This window comes from Nicotiana sylvestris, chromosome 12 (assembly GCF_000393655.2).
Source record: "Nicotiana sylvestris chromosome 12, ASM39365v2, whole genome shotgun sequence".
Taxonomy (NCBI): domain Eukaryota; kingdom Viridiplantae; phylum Streptophyta; class Magnoliopsida; order Solanales; family Solanaceae; genus Nicotiana; species Nicotiana sylvestris.
This window is the reverse complement of record NC_091068.1, coordinates 56269353-56286660: the sequence shown is the minus strand read 5'-3', so window position 1 is coordinate 56286660 and position 17308 is coordinate 56269353.

Below are 17308 nucleotides of genomic sequence, written 5' to 3'. Positions count from 1 at the left end.
GAAATTAACGTCGAACCATGTTGGCTCCATTTGCAGGCATAGACTAATCTCCCCAATGGTGAACCTTTGAGAACCATCGAAAGCTTTCATATTGATGGCTCCGTCCTTTATATCGTGCAGTCCTTTACCGAACTTCTTGAGTGTTACTAGTGGACAAATGTTGAGACTAGAACCCCCGTCGATCAAGATCTTGGTGATGAAGTAGTCCTTGCATTGCACAATGATGTACAGTGCTCAGTTGTGTCCTAACCCTTCAGACGCTAGCTCGGCCTCATAAAAAATGATCTTATGGCTCTCCAACACTTGTCATACCATGTTAGCCATTTCTTCGCCAGTGATGTTGCTTGGTACGTATTCCTCACTTAGTACCTTTAGCAGAGCATTTTTGTGTGCCTCAGAGTTTTGTAATAAAGCAAGAATAGAGATTTGCACCGGCGTTTTGTTCAATTGTTCGATGACCGAGTATTCCTTGGCTTGTATCTTTCTCCAAAGATTGTCTGGACCTGTCTCGATAATTGGTGCTGGTTGGAGGCCTGCTTGCTAGAATCGGCTAGGTGTTCCGGGGTGTAAACCCTACCAGTTCTCGTCATACCCTGTGCGGAAACAGTCTCTTCGAAGCTGACCTTGCCTTTCCTTCTTATCTCGGTTGTATAGTCCCAGGGTACAGCCTTTGTATGGAATGGTGTCATGGTCGACAATTCTACTGGAATTGGCGTGGATATCCTTACTACAAACGGAGCATGTGCCTTGGGCGGCAAGACTGCAACATCAAACGGTGTGGGTGCATTTTCTGGAGACATGAATTCAACCTCAATTGGCGTTGGTGTCTTTGTGGATGATGTTGCTTCAAACTCAAGCGACACAGACATATTTTCCTCAGCGTCCCTAGATGGCTGAATCTAGACTATGATCGGATTAAGAGTAACTATTGGCTTCTTTGGGTCATCACCTTTCGCGATCAACCTAATTGATCCCTCGGGATCCCAATCATCCTGTATTTCAATCATGTGAATGCTTCCACCCTTATGGTATGTCAGGGGGTTATTGAGGACATTCGGAGCGGGTTCTTTTGCCACAATAATCTTGTTATCGGTCAAAGACTGGATCTTATCTTTCAAAGAACAACATTCATCGATGGTGTGCCCCTTCATGCCGGAGTGGTAGGCATAGGATTTGTTTGGGTTAACCCACTAGGAAGGGTTCTCAATGGTTGCAGCAGGGATGGGGGTAACATAACTACCAGCTTTGAGTCTCTCGTACAACTGGTCAATAGGTTCAGCAATGGCTGTATATTGTTTTGGGGGTCTGCGATCAAAATTTGGTCGAGGTTTAGGGAAATTTTGGAATGCAAGAGGTGATTGATAGTCGGATGGTTGAGTATTATAGGTTTGGTAGACATGCGCGAGTTGGGAATATCTAGGCGAAGTGGGTTGGTATGTGGGAGGCGGAGGTGATTGATAAGTGGGTGGTGGAGCTTGGTATGCGGGTGATGGTGCTTAGTAGTTCAGAGTTGGTTGATATGTGAGTGGAGCTATTGGGTAAGTTTGGTATTTGATAGGAGATTTGGTTCTCTGTGCAACCATTACGGCCCTCACGTCCCTTTTTTTGGACACACTGGACTGTAAGGCCTTATTTGTAGCTTGCGAGGCCTAGATGTTTATAACCATACCATTTCTGATGCCCTCTCCAATCCTTTCACCCAGCTTGATAATATCGGAAAATTTGTGGCTCTCAACATCATTAAACTTTCATAATACTGTGGGTCCTGAGACCGGACAAAGAATTTTTTCATCTGTTCCTCTTCTAAGGAAGGTCTGACCTTAGTAGCTTCGGACCTCCAGCGAGTAGCATACTCACAAAATGTTTCTGTCGGTTTCTTCTTTAGATTCTGAATATAGAACACGTCCGGAGCATTCTCCATGTTAAACTTGAACTATTCCATAAAGTCGGACGCCATACTTACCCAATTTGACCACTTCTTTGGATCTTGGATTATGTACCAAGACAAAGCATCTCCCTTCAAACTCCTCATGAAAAGCTTCATGCGGATTCGCTCGTCTTTCCCTACTACAACCAGCTTGTCAAAGTATGTTCTCAAATGGACCCTTGGATCCCCTGTACCATCAAACATTTCGAACTTCGGAGGTTTGTACCCATCGGGTAGTTCGACGTCATGCTGTATTCAAAGATATTCATAGTTTAGCCCTTCAATTCCCTTACTTCCTTCGATGCCTTGAATCCGGCAAGTCAATTTCTTAAGTTCTTTGTCCAGGTTCCTGATGAACAAGTCCTTATCATCAGACTCGGGTGTGCTTGAGAAGGGTTGGGTGGAGTGTGGCACGGTCTCCATGTAGATAGGGGTGTTATGGTAGGTGTGAAAGTGGTCATTTGTGGAGTTTTGTAGTTCTGGGATGAGTAACGGGGTGTTGTTTGAGGTTTGGCAGGTGTTGTAGTGATGGTGAGAAGCATGATAGTTCTGTTGCTTTGGGATATTCTGTGGCGATATAGGGTTCTGAGCATTTGGGAAATTGATATCTGGAGTGGTGAGGGAAAATGACAGACTTGCCAGATTCCGAACCTGATCAAGTTCTTCTTGGAATTTCAACAGTTTTTGTTCAAGTTGGGATGCATTTTCCTTAGGAACCCGAGTACCATGACCATGAGTGAACTCTACCCGTTCAGTTGAGTTCTCCTTTCTGATGTTGTTCAAATAATCCATCTTCCCTTTGTTCTTGTTTTTGACAGGACTAAGAGTAGGAGTGGGTGGAGGGCCATTGGATCTCGTGGAATAGGATGATATTGCTAGAGTGCACGAACTAGCCTTTGGGGAGGGGAATAAAACAAAAAGTAAAAACAAAAAAGGTAACCAAGTTAGTGAGTTTAATAAAAAGTGTTGCAATATTTAAACACATGGTGCGGAATGTAAAACATGTCCTCATTTGGAACCTCTTTGTGCCCGAGGTAGGCCTAGCGACAAATTGACTTGGAGAACTTAGAATGCTAAATGCCTCATTTTATTGATAAAACCCGATGAATCCCAAATTGACACTTAAATAAGCAAGAAATAAAAGTCACTAATGGCCATTGGCCTTATTACATTTATAAAGTGAAAAAGATGAACTCCTATCTACTTGGTCCCAGAAGGACCTTCCTCAGGTTGAATTCTCTCATTTTCAGATCCTCTAGTTCGCGTAGGTTCACTAGTAAAAATGCCTTTGTCAAGTATTCTCCTTCATTTCCCTCAGCGTTCTGGCAGTCGGTAACTCTTTTCCTCACTTTTCCTTCCAATTCCAGCAGACTTTATTCCAGATATTCCAACTTTTTGCTAGCTTTGGCGGCCCTCTCTTTCCACTCATTGATTTTGTTATTTGATGGAAGACTCCTCCACCAGTCTAGCAAGAGTGAGGGTATGCTAACCATACCAATTTTGGGGACCTTGTTCTTTGTTTTCTACAAAACAAAATGGTTAAGACCCTACTCCCACCAGACTCGACTATTTAACATCAACAATTAGCATGAAGTATTTAGTTCTCCAAATAAATGCACAGAATGTGGTGGTGTCCGTTTGGGTTCAGTGAAACCCGGTGGACTTTGGACAATGCTATCTTAAAGGATCATTTTGTGGACAACATAACTGACCCGGCTAGGTTTGACCATGATGCATGCACATTTTAATAGAGTAAGGTTTCTATGGGGTTTTAAACTGGTACCCTTGAGCGGACAACTCAAGGGGGAAAGGCACGGAACCATCGACTGCACCGCTGATCGACTGGTTTTACTAGAAATATGCTTTTTCCGGATTTAGGGGGTAATAATATAGGAATAGCGCAACCACTCATTATAAGCGTTATTATGGTATTTTGTTTGGTACGAGTGGAGTATGATGTTGAGCATGGTTATACAATAATTAAAAGCATGTTGACATGTATTTGCACATTAAGAAATAGTAAATACAACAGTTTCATAGTTTAAAGCAATGGTAAAGGAAAGAAACAAAGAAAACAAGTCAGTTTTGCAGTTGAAAAGGAAATTGAATGCTTAGAGGAATTAAACAAGTAATTGCACATAAATAGGTATAAATTCACAGTAACATTCTGAAATGGTAAAAGCCTAAATATCCCCAGCAGACTGATCATATAGGCATGATTTCTAAAATGCAGAACTCAAAACATGTAGAATTTAAATAGCAGATCCTATAGGCATGATTTCTACCCTCAAGCATGCATAATTACCCTACCCTTTCACTAGCCAACCCCATGTTTATTACAAAATATTACAGACTGGATAATGAATTACATCAGAAAAGTACAAAAAAGTTACAACAAGAGAAAGACTGATTCTTGTCTTCCTCTCTGAGTTATGGAATAAACCACCTCAAATGCCATTGATTCAAAGCCTTTCTCAGACATGGGTGTGTCAGAGTTCCCTAAGGGTCTCAAAAGACCCCGGGCAGTGCTTACACCCAGGTTCATGGAAACAGATTGGGATGAGTACAGTGTGGAAGTGCCAGCCCTTATGTGTCCAAGTTCAGAGGGAGCTCATGGGTTCCAAGGAAAGGCTCACACAAGATGGGCAGAACCTAAGTCTAAGAAGATTGTGAAACTGCAGGAACAGAGTCTTAAAACTGAGGGGATAAAGAAGAGGGGTAAAGGGTGATAGGGAGACAGTAATTAGTAACACACAGAGTTAATAACTTCATACAAAAGGGGTCAGGGGTTGGGAAATCCATTGCAAGGAGCCCATGTACTTAGGCATGGAACCGCTTTGGGCATGCACAACAATAGAAGGTGCTGACATGCCTATAAACCAATCAGAACACACAACATCTAGAGGATATATGGAGGTTATGATCCCAGGGGGATCAGGTTTGGGTCATGTACAACAATGTCCAATGTTGTCATGCTCCAAACCAATCACAGATACTAAACACCTTGGGGATAGGGATTTAGGATTCACGAATCATAATAAGTAATGGACAGAAGCATTAACTCAGAAAATGAAGGGGCATATTACAACATGTTTAATAATGGAACTTGGTTAAATACAAACAGGAGACAAACAAGGATGGAAAAGACAGTAAAGAAACATGTTGTTGGTGCAAAAGCTTAATTAGAACATACCAGCAAGATGCAAATGCAGAGAAATATTAGCAAGCTTCCCACAGCCTAGGCTTGGCTTTCAGCTGGCTAGGTAAGGCAGCAATACAAGTAGCAACAGAGAAAAGAGAGAGATTCTAGTAGAGTGTGTGTTTGAACTCAAGTGTTTTATGCCTTGTGTTCGTGAGTTTGAAAGAAGAGAAGGTGGGTATTTATAGTTTTGAAAGCATGTAAGAAATAAGGCAATAAATGCACATATGGAAGTAATCAGCAATCAGAATCAATCAACCAAGTGATTCCCCTTTAATTGAGGAATCACTTTTTTAACGTGGCTTACAGGTTTAAAAGAAGGAAAGAAAATCAGTTTGTAGGCCGACTAGTTATTACCATAAAAGGAAGTAGTAAAACATTGAGTACACAATAGAGTCCAAGTACAGAGATACACTTGTTTTGGGGAAAAGGTTTAGCAAGGCAATAAGTAAGGAAAGGGATCAATCACTTTAACAAGCGAGTAAAATTAGAGTTCACAAAAAGAGAAGTTTTGAAATCAGTCCCAAAATTGAGAATCAATCAAAGAAAGGGCCTTTGCATATAAATAGAATGCACAAACGATGGACATGCGAGGCCAAACTACTGGCAAAACAAATAGTATGCAATAGTAGCAAAAAGTTAGTAGACAGCAAACATTCGAAGCATGATAGTCATGTAGGTCAAGTTTCATTGAATCAGCAGTATAGAGAAAAGAAAAAAAAGGATAGTGTATCAGAAGCATGCAAAGGGTCAAGTGCGAAAACCCTTCTGAAAAGCATAGTCAAGTTTCAAAGATAGTAAGAATCAGAATAAAAGGAATCACATAAATAATAGAGATGCTAAAACAAAGGAACTTCAAATCAAGTCAGGTATTCCAACGAGCAATTTCAACCCCAAAGACATAGGTTTTTCCTTAATAATATTCAAGCTTAGAAGATGATAAACAAATAAATCGCACAAGCAGTTTCAGAAACTTGAATAGACCCCAAAAGAAATTAGGGTTTTCAACATTGATCGAGTTTAAAGATGATGAATAAATAAATCAGACAATATTTAGCAAATAGTCTCAAAATTTCGAACGAACCCAAAGAAATTAGGGTTTTTATCACTCATCGTGTCTAGAGATGATAAACAAGTAAATCAAACAAACACTTAACAGATAGTCTCAAAAACCCCAAAAGAAATTAGGGTTTTTATCATGCTAAACTCAGAAAAGATTTTGAAAAGAAGAACTTGAAGGAAAACCCTAATCGGAAATAGATGAAGAGTCTTTTTTTCTGAAAGCAAAATTAACGAAGCTTCAATAAGGCATTTAAAATCTCATAGCAAGCATAGATCTAAAGTGAACCTGAAAGAAGTCGAGAAGCTCTTAGAGATTAGGGTTTCAGAAGAACCCCAAGTGACGAGAAAGGCCTTGAAAGCCATCGATGTAAACATGAGAGTCAAGGGTCTGACTCGAATGGCCGTGGTTGGCCGGAAAAAGGTCAGAGACGATCGGAGAATAGTCATCAAACAAAGACTGGACCAAGCCCCTTAAAAATTTGGTCATTAAACTACAGAAATGAACACGTAGAAGCCTTGGGAGGCTGATACAGGTCTTGAATGATCTTGGAGAGCCATGGATTAGGGTAGATTAAGGTGGCAGCGACTAGGGTTTGATGTTGTTGTAGATAGGATTTGAGAGAGGATGGGGATTCAGAGGCAGCGTATTGTGAGAAATGGATTAGGGTGAAGGGGTCGTTTGGTTTAAAAAAGGAAGGGAGTAATGGGAGCCGTTGATCTACACGATCAACAGCTGGGATTAGGTGGGAGTCTTGGTGAGTCATTTAAACGGGTAAAGGGTCGAATTTAAGGGAATTGGGTCAGGGTAAAATTGGGTTCCAATTGGGGTTCAAATTAGGCTATAATTGAAAGGTAATTGGGCTAGTTTTTAAATAGCCAATTTTCCCCATTTATTTTAATAAAATAGCAAATTAAATTCTGAAAATAAATTAAAAGTACTAATTTATAACATATAATTATCAAATGAAAAATAATGGACTTAATTTTTATAGATAAAAACACAATTAAATCTAAAAGAGGCTAATATTGCAATGATATACAATTTAGCTTTAAAAATACTAAATAAATTTGTAAAAATGTACAAAATTTATTTTAGCTATATTTTGGCATAAATATGAGAATCCAATAAATGAATTACCAAAATGGTAATTTTGGAAATATTATTGGGTTTTTCTGAATAAAATAGGGGAATAAATTGGTTTAAAAATCTTTAAAAATTAAGAAAAAGAAAAACAATAATAAAACAATTGGACATACTTATATATGGATACATATGCTATTTTGCATATTAAAAAATATACAGGAAAAAATTGGGAATCAACTCTGATCCACATGTACAGTTCAAAACCAGTCACAACGAAAGTCCCGGTAAGGGATCAATAATGAAATAACACTATCCCGACAAGGGAATCGACAGTATAAGTAAATACATCCCGGAAAGGGAAAATCGGCTATAACCAAACTTGTTCCAACATCTAACTACTCAACTAGCACCAATACTCAATCATAAGTATTTCCACGAGAATAGTCATAATCCTTGCTCAACACAGAGAATCAACAACTTATGCATTCGTACGATTTATTTAGAACACAACAATTTCAATTTAAGACTCACGGTCATGCTTGACACCAACGTATAGATTCTCGTCACCATGCTTATATGTCGTACTCAACAAGTAACATGTAGCAAATAGGACACAACTCTTAATCCCTCAAGCTAAGATTAGACCAAACACTTACCTCGAACTTCCACGGCAAACTCAAGCCTCAAACACCACTTTTCCTTTAGAATTATCCTCCAAACAACACGTATTTAATCCAAATTGATTTAACAACATTAATAAATGCAAAAGAATTCATACCCAATGCTCAATTATAGGTTTTCTATCGTTTTCCCCAAAAGGTCATAAATGGAACCCGGGTCCGCTTGGTCAAAACACGAGGTTCAGACCAAAACCCGATCACTCATTCATCCACGAGCCTGAATATGTAATTAGTTCCAAAATTCGACCCCAAAACGAGGTCTAAATCCCAATTATACAAAAAGCCCTAACTCTACCCAAATCCCTAATTTTCTACCCTTAAGAACATGATTTAGGCCTAGAAGTCTAATGGGTGTTAATGGAAATTGAAACAAATGAGTCTAAGATTACATGCCTATAGATTTGTGGTGAAGTTCTGTTTCAAAAATCTCCCAATTTGGAGTTTGGAAGAATAAGTTATGAAATTTTGGTGAAATCCTGTATGATCTGTTACTATTTAAAAATCACTGGGCAGGCCTTCATCGCGTTCGCGATAGGCCTATCGCGTTCGCGATGGGTCAGACCTAGGTGACCTTAGCGTTCCTGTTCACGCTCGTCGGCTCGCGTTCGCAGAGCTTCAGCCCCAAGAGCCTTCGTGTTCGCAGTTAGATGGCCGCGTTCGCAAGAACAATAACCCCTCCCCCAGGCCATTAGGCTTACGCGTTCGTGAGTGCCTAAGTGCGTTCGCGAAGCATAATCTGGCACCTGAGGAAGTTGCCTTACGCATTCGCGAGTGGGACCACGCGAACGCGAAGAACAAAACCTTTGTGCACTGAGATAGCAAAAACCTGCAATTTTTCCCAAGTTTAAAACCTTCTGAAACCTATCCAAAACTCACCCGAGCCCTCGTGGCTCCACACCAAACATGCATACTAACTCAAAAATATCATATGAACTAATCCGTGCAATCAAATCGCCAAAATAACCTCTTAAACATCAAATTTAGCATAGAAATCTAAGAAAAATCTCAAAACCTTCAAAGTATCAATCTTCACAACTACGGATCCGAACCACCTCAAACGACTTTCGTTTCTTACCAAATTTCACAGACTCATCTTAAATCACATATAAGACCTGTACCGGGCTCCGGAAAAAAAAATACGGGCCCGATACTATCAAGTTTTAAACACGTTTCCTTTCCCAAATTCATAAATAATTCCAGAAAAAACTTTTCTTTAAAAATTTATTTCTCGGGCTTGGGACCTCGAAATTCGATTCAGGGCATACGCTCAAGTCCATATTTTCCTACGGACCCTCCGGGACCGTCAAATTATGGGTCCGGGTCTGTTTACCCAAAATATTGACTGAAGTCACCTTAAATTCATTTTAAAGTCAAAATTCATCATTTTTCACAGATTTTCACATAATGGTTTTCCAGCTACGCACCCAGACTGTGCACGCAAATCGAGGTAATGCCGAAAGAGGTTTTTAAGTCTTCGAAATGGAGAATTTATTTTGTTTATCAAATTCTCAACCTCTAAAACAATCGTTCGTCCTTGAACTGACAAAAGAAGGAAGTACCTGAGGTGGGGAAAGATGGGGATAACTGCTCCGTATATCGGACTCGGACTCCCAGGTTGATGCCTCATCAAGTTGACCCCTCCACTGAACTGAACAGAAGGAAAGCTCTTCGATCTTAACTGACGAACCTTCCGGTCTAGAATAGCTATCGGCTCCTCCTCGTAAGACAAGTCCTTGTCCAACTGGACAGTGCTGAAATCTAACACGTGGGATGGATCGCCACGATATTTCTAAAGCATGGACACATGAAACACTGGATGCACGGCTGATAAGCTCGGCGGCAACGCACTGTAAGCCACCTCTCCCACTCGATCAAGAATCTCAAACGGTCCAATGAACCTAGGGCTAAGCTTTCCCTTCTTTCCAAATCTCATCACACCCTTCATAAGCGACACTCAGAGCAATACCCACTCGCCGACCATGAAAGACAAATCACGAACCTTATGGTCGACATAACTCTTTTGCCTAGACTGAGCTGTACGAAGCCTATCCTGAATAATCCTGACCTTGTGCAAGGTATCTTGAACCAGATCCGTACTCAACAATCAAGCCTCTCCCGGCTCAAATCATCCAACCGATGATCGACACCGCCTACCATACAAAGCCTCATAAGGAGCCATCTGGATACTTGACTGGTAGCTGTTATTGTAGGCAAACTCTGCTAAAGGTAAAAACTGATCCCACGAGCCTCCAAAGTCAATGACACAAGCTAGGAGCATATCCTCCAAAATCTGAATAGTGTGCTCGAACTGCCCGTCCGTCTGAGGATGAAACACTATGCTCAACTCAACCCGTGTGCCCAACTCTCACTGAACTGCTCTCCAAAAATGTTAGGTAAACTGCATACCTCAATCCGAAATGATAGACACAGGCACACCATGAAGACGAATAATCTCCCGGATATAGATCTCAGCTAACCTCTCAGAAGAATAAGAGACTGCCACAGGAATGAAATGTGCTGACTTGGTCAGCCTATCAACAATAACCCACAATGCGTCGAACTTCCTTTGAGTCCGTGGGAGTCCAACAACGAAGTCCATAGTGATACGCTCCCACTTCCACTCAGGAATCTCAATCTTCTGGAACAAACTATCGGGCCTTTGATGCTTATACCTAACCTGCTAACAGTTCAAACACCGAGCCACATGTGCAACAATGTCCTTCTTCATTCTCCGCCACCAATAATGTTGCCGCAAATCCTGATACATCTTAGCGTCACCCGGATGAATAGAGTACTAGGAACTATGGCCTCCTCCAAAATCAACTCTCGGAGTCCATCCACATTAGGCATACAAACTCGACCCTTCAATCTCAGAACTGCATCATTACCTAAGGTAACCTGCTTGGCACCTCCATGCTGCACTGTGTCTCTAAGGATACACAAATGGGGATCATCATACTGTCGATCACGGATACGCTCCAATAAAGAAGAACGAGCGACCGTGCAAGATAACACACGACTAGGCATAGAAACATCCAACCTCATGAACTGATTGGCCAAAGCCTAAACATCAAAGGCAAACGGCCTCTCACCGATCGGAATATAAGCAAGACTGCCCATACTGGTTGACTTCCTACTCAAAGCATCGGCCACCACGTTGGCCTTTCCCGAATGATATAAGATGGTGATATCATAGTCTTTCAAAAGCTCCAACCACCTTATCTGCCTCAAATCTAGCTCTTTCTGCTTGAACAAGGCTGCAGACTCTTGTGATCTGTGAACACCTCACATGCCACGCCATACAGATAATGCCTTCAAATCTTCAATGCGTGAACAATGGCTGCCTACTCCAAATCATGAACCGGATAGTTCTTATCATGAATCTTCAACTACCGTGAAGCATAGGCAATGACTTTGCCATCCTGTATCAACACCGCACCAAGTCCAATACAAGATGTATCACAATAAACTATATGAGGCCCTAAACCTGTGGGCAAAACTAACACTGGTGTCGTAGTCAAAGTTGTCTTGAGCTTCTGAAAGCTCACCTCACACTCATCCGACCATCTGAACTAGGTACCCTTCTGGGTCAACCGGGTCATTGGGGCTGCAATAGACGAAAACCCCTCCACAAACCGACGATAGTAGCCTACCAAACCCAAGAAACTCCGGATCTTTGTAGCCGACGTGGGTCTAGGCCAGTTCTTGACTGATTCTATCTTCTTCAGATCAACCTGAATACCCTGTACTGATACAACATGACCCAAGAATGCAACTAAACTCAACCAGAACTCACACTTCAAAAACTTGGCATACAACTGACTATCCCTCAAAGTCTGAAGAACCACTTTAAGATGTTGCTCGTGCTCCTCTCAGTTATGGGAATAGATCAAAATATCATCAATGAAGACTATAATGAATGAATCCAAGTAAGGTTTGAGCACTAGGTTCATCAAATCCATAAAAGTCGTTGGGGCATTTGTCAACCCGAATGACATCACCAAGAACTCATAATGCCCGTACCGAGTGTGGAAAGCTGTCTTAGGGACATCGCATGCCCTAATCCTCAACTGATGGTAGAGAGATCTCAAGTCAATCTTCAAAAATACCTTGGCACCCTGAAGCTGATCAAACAAATCATCAATCCTTGGGAATGGATACTTATTCTTGATCGTAACCTTGTTCAACTATCGGTAATCTATACACATTCGCATCGATCCATCATTCTTCTTAATAAACAACACAGGCGCACCCCAAGGCAAAACACTAGGTCTAATGAAACCTTTTTCAAGCAAGTCTTGCTCCTTCAACTCTTTCAACTCAGGCGGGGCCATATGATACGGCAGAATAGAAATGGGCTGAGTGTCGAAGCCAAGTCAATACCAAAGTCAATATCCCTGTCGTGTGGCATACCTGGCAGGTCTGAAGGAAATACCTCAAGGAACTCACGAACAGCAGTCAGAGAATCAATAGGTGGAACCTCGGCACTAGAATCACGAACATATGACAACTAGGCCAAACACCCCTTCTCGACCATCCGCCAAGCCTTCACATAAGAGATAACACTACGGGTGGAATGGCCAGGAGTCCATCTCCACTCTAAATGAGGTAAACCCGGCAAGGCTAAGGTCACAATCTTGGCATGACAGTCTTAGATAGCGTGGTAAGGTGATAACCAGTCCATCACCAACATGACATCAAAATCAACCATGTCCAAAAATAACAAATCTACACGAGTCTCCAGACCCCCAATCACAACTATACAAGAACGATGGACTCGATCTACCACAATAGAATCATCCAGCGGTGTAGACACATATACAGAGGCACTCAAGGAATCACTAGGCATGACCAGATACAGTGCAAAATAAGATGAGACATAGGAGTATGTAGACCCTGGATTAAATAAAACTGAAGCACCTCTGCCACAAACTAGAACAGTACCTGTGATAACTGCATCGGAAGCCTCAGCCTCAGGCCTGGTTAGAAGAGCATAACATCGGGGCTGGGCCCCACCACCCTGGACTACATCTCTGGGATGGCCTACAACTAGCTGGCCTCCACCTTTAGCGGTCTGAGCTCCACCTCTAACACATCTACCTCCACCTCTAGCACCTCTACCCCGACCCCTAGCTGGCGGAGCGGGCGGTGGAAAACTTGGTACCTAAACCATAGCACGAGAACCCTATTGCTGCGACTGAGTACCCACTAATCTCGGACAAGCCCTCTAAATATGACCATACTCACTGCACTCAAAGCATCCACCTGAGTGTTGCGGCTGAGGAAACTGAGACTGACCCTGGTGACCTGAATGACCACCCCAAAATCTCTGGAGCGGCGGTGCACTGATAGGAGCTAGTGGTGCACTGCAGGTCCGTTGATCAAAATACTGCATATGAGAACCACGGCCACCTGAAGCGCCGTGAGAAACCTAAAGTGCTGACTGAAAAGGCCTAGGAGGATGGCCTCTACCATACGAATCCCTGCCTCCAGACTAGGCACCACTGAATCTACCTGAATGACGAGGCCTCTTGTCCGACCCCAGACTACCCCCCCCCCTACAATAGAACCATCTCAACTATCCTGGCCACATTAGACGCCTCATGAAAAGAAATCTCACTCCCTGTCTCCTTAGCCATCTGAAGTCTAATCATCTGAATAAGTCCCTCAATGAACCTCCTAACCCTCTCTCTCTCTCTCGGTGGGAAGTATAATGAGAGCATGACGGGCCAAGTCGATGAATCTGGTCTTATGCTGGGTAACAGTCATAGAACCCTGCTGGAGATGCTCAAACTGCCTCCGATTGGCCTCTCTCTTAGGGATGGAGAGAAACTTCTCTAGAAATAGCTGAGTAAACTGCTCCCAAGTCAAAGCTGGTGATCTGGCTGGTCTAGCCAAACAAAAATCTCTCCACCAAGTCTTGGCGGATCTAGATAAGCGAAAAGTAGCAAAATCGACCCCATTGGTCTCCACTATCCCCATGTTCCTGAGAACCTCATGACAGCTCTCTAGATAATCCTTGGGATCCTCAGAAGATACACCGCTTAAAGTAGTAGGGAAGAGCTTGGTGAACCTGTCCAATCTCCACAAAGCATCGGCAGACATAGTTGTTCCATTACCGATCTGAGCGACCACACCCGGGTGAACTACTCCAATTGGCTGAGCTACTGGAGTCTGAAACTAGGGAGCCATTTGCTCTAGAGTATGAGTAGCAGATGTTTGGGCTCCTCCTCCAGCCTAAGAGACGGCTGGTGCTATAGGAAGCAAGCATGCCCGGGTGACACTCTCCACAAGGCCCACTAGATGGACCAGAGCATCCTGGAGTACTCGGGTAGTAATAACCCCCTCTAGGACTTGAGCTGGGCCCACCAGAACTGTTTGGGCCAGAACCTCATCATCAAAGTCAACCTGAGGCTCCACCGCTGGTGCTGCTGCACTTGGCTGAGCTCTGCCCCTACCTCGGCCTCTAGCACGGCCTCAGCCTCACCCTCTGCTCCTCGTGGGAGCTGCTGCTGGGGGCTCGGGCTACTGATCAATTAATGAGGAAGTGCGTCTTCTCGCCATCTGCTAAAGAATAGAGTAGAAATTCAATTAGCATTGAGTAACCAAACCGCACGACAGGAAAGAATAAATGTGAAGCCTTTTTTCCTAACTCTGTAGCCTCTGGGATAAGTACAGACGTCTCCGTACCGATCCCTCAGACTCTACTTAGCTTGTCCATGAATTGTGAGACCTATGTAACCTAGAGCTCTGATACCAACTTGTCACGACCCGGATTTTCCACCCTCGGGAGTTGTGATGGTGCCTAATCGTGGAAGCTAGGCAAGCCTCGTATTATAGATTCACTAACTCTTTTATTTAGCCCTTTTTAACAATTTAAATTAACATGCGATCAACAGTGAAATACCAATGATAAATAAATACATGTGGAAGACTTAATCTGATAATTTAGCCAAAACAAGAATGACAATACCAACATACACCTCTAGCTGGAACCGGTGTGACAATATCACGAACCATCTACAAATACTACATACAAATGTCGGGAAAGAAAGGTACAATCTATCTCTGAAGAAAATTAAAACAGAATACATATAAAGATAGAAGAGAATTCCGGACCCACAGATGCCTGTAGAACTACCTCGGGATCTCTAACTGGACTGAAGGCAGCCACCAAAAGCTATGGTCCAAAATCTGCCTCTCCAGGATTTGCACATAGTGCAGAGTGTAGTATCAGCACAACCGACCCCATGTGCTAGTAAGTGACTGGCCTAACCCCGGCGAAGTAGTGACGAGGCTAGGACCAGATTACCAAACAAACATGTGCAGTTATATAATATACAGCGGGAAAATAAAACAGAAATAAACAAGTAAAGATGGGAGAGGGAACATGCTGCGGGGGAATATCATTACTAGCAGTAATTTAAGAGAAAGGCATGAGGACAACTTAAAATTCATATCAAAACAATAAGGAACTCGTCACCAATCTATAAGCACTTCGTATTATATATTGTTGCGGCGCGCAACCCGACCCAAAATATAATAACACTATTGCGGCGTGCAACCCGATCCATTTATATCATTGTTGCGGCATGCAACCCGATCAAATTATATCATTGTTGCGGCGTGCAACCTGATCCAAACATAATATTGTTGCGGCGTGCAACCCGATCCACATATAATATTGTTGCGGCGTGCAACCCGATCCAAATATAATATTGTTGCGGGGCGCAACCCAATCCACATATACAGTTCAAAACCAATCACAACAAAAGTCCCGGCAAGGGATTAATAAAAAAACAACACTATCTCGACAGAGGAATCGACAGTATAAGTAAATACGTCCTGGCAAAGGAAAATCAGCTATAACCAAATTTTTCCAACATCTAACTACCTCAACTAGTACCAATACTCAATCATAAGTAATTTCCACGAGAATAATCATAATCCTTGCTCAACGATTTCAATTTAAGACTCACGGTCATACTTGACACCAATGTATAGATACTCATCACCATGCTTATACGTCGTACTCAACAAGTAACATGTAGCAAATAGGACACAATTCCTAATCCCTCAAACTAAGGTTAGACCAAACACTTACCTCGAACATCCACGGGCAACTCAAGCCTCAAACACCGATTTCCTTTAGAATTCGCCTCCAAACAACTCATATCTAGTCCAAATTGATTTAACAACATCAATAAATGCTAAAGAATTCATACCCAATGCTCAATTATAGGTTTTCTATCGTTTTCCTCAAAAAGTCAAAAATCGACCCCGGGGCCGCTTGGTCAAAATACGAGGTTCAGACCAAAATTCGATCACCCATTCACCCACGAGCCCGAATATGTAATTAGTTCAAAAATCCGACCCCAAAACGAGGTCTAGATCCCAATTATACAAAAATCCCTAACTCTACCCAAATCCCTAATTTTCTACCCTTAAGAACATGATTTAGGCCTAGAAATCTAATGCGTGTTAATGAAAATTGAAGAAAATGAGTCTAAGATTACATACCTATGGATTTGTGGTGAAATTCTCTTCCAAAAATTGCCCAATTTGGAAGTTGGAAGAAGAAGTTATTAAATTTTGGTGAAATCCTGTATGTTCTGTTACTGTTTAAAAATCACTGGGCATGCCTTCATCGCGTTCGTGATAGGCCTGTCGCATTCGCGATGGGTCAGGCCTAGGTGACCTTCACGTTTGCGCTCGTCGGCTCGTGTTCGGAGAACTTCAGCTCCAAGAGCCTTCGTGTTCGCGGTCAGATGGCCGGTTTGCCTAGAACAAATGTGAACCCCACCCCCAGGCCATTAGCCTTACTCGTTCGCGAGTGCCTGGGCGCATTCGCGAAGGGTACTACCCCTACTGCCTCGCGTTCGCGAAGCATAAACTGGCACCTGAGGAAGTTGCCTTACGCGTTTGCGAGTGGGACCACACGAACGCGAAGAACAAAACCTCTGTGCACTGAGACAGCAAAAACCTGCAATTTTTCCTAAGTTTAAAACCTTCCGAAACCTATCCAAAACTCACCCGAGCCCTCGGGGCTCCACACAAAACATGCATACTAACTCAAAAACATCATATGACCTTATCCGTGCGATCATATCGCCAAAATAACCTCATAAACATCGAATTTAGCATAGAAATCTAAGAAAAATCTCAAAACCTTCAAATTATCGATTTTCACAACTACGGGTCCGAACCACCTCAAACGACTTCTGCTTCTTACCAAATTTTATAGACTCATCTTAAATTACATATAAGACCTATACCGGGCTCCAGAACTAAAATACGAGCCCGATACCACCAAGTTTTAAACATGTTTCCTTTCCAAAACACATAAATAATTCCAG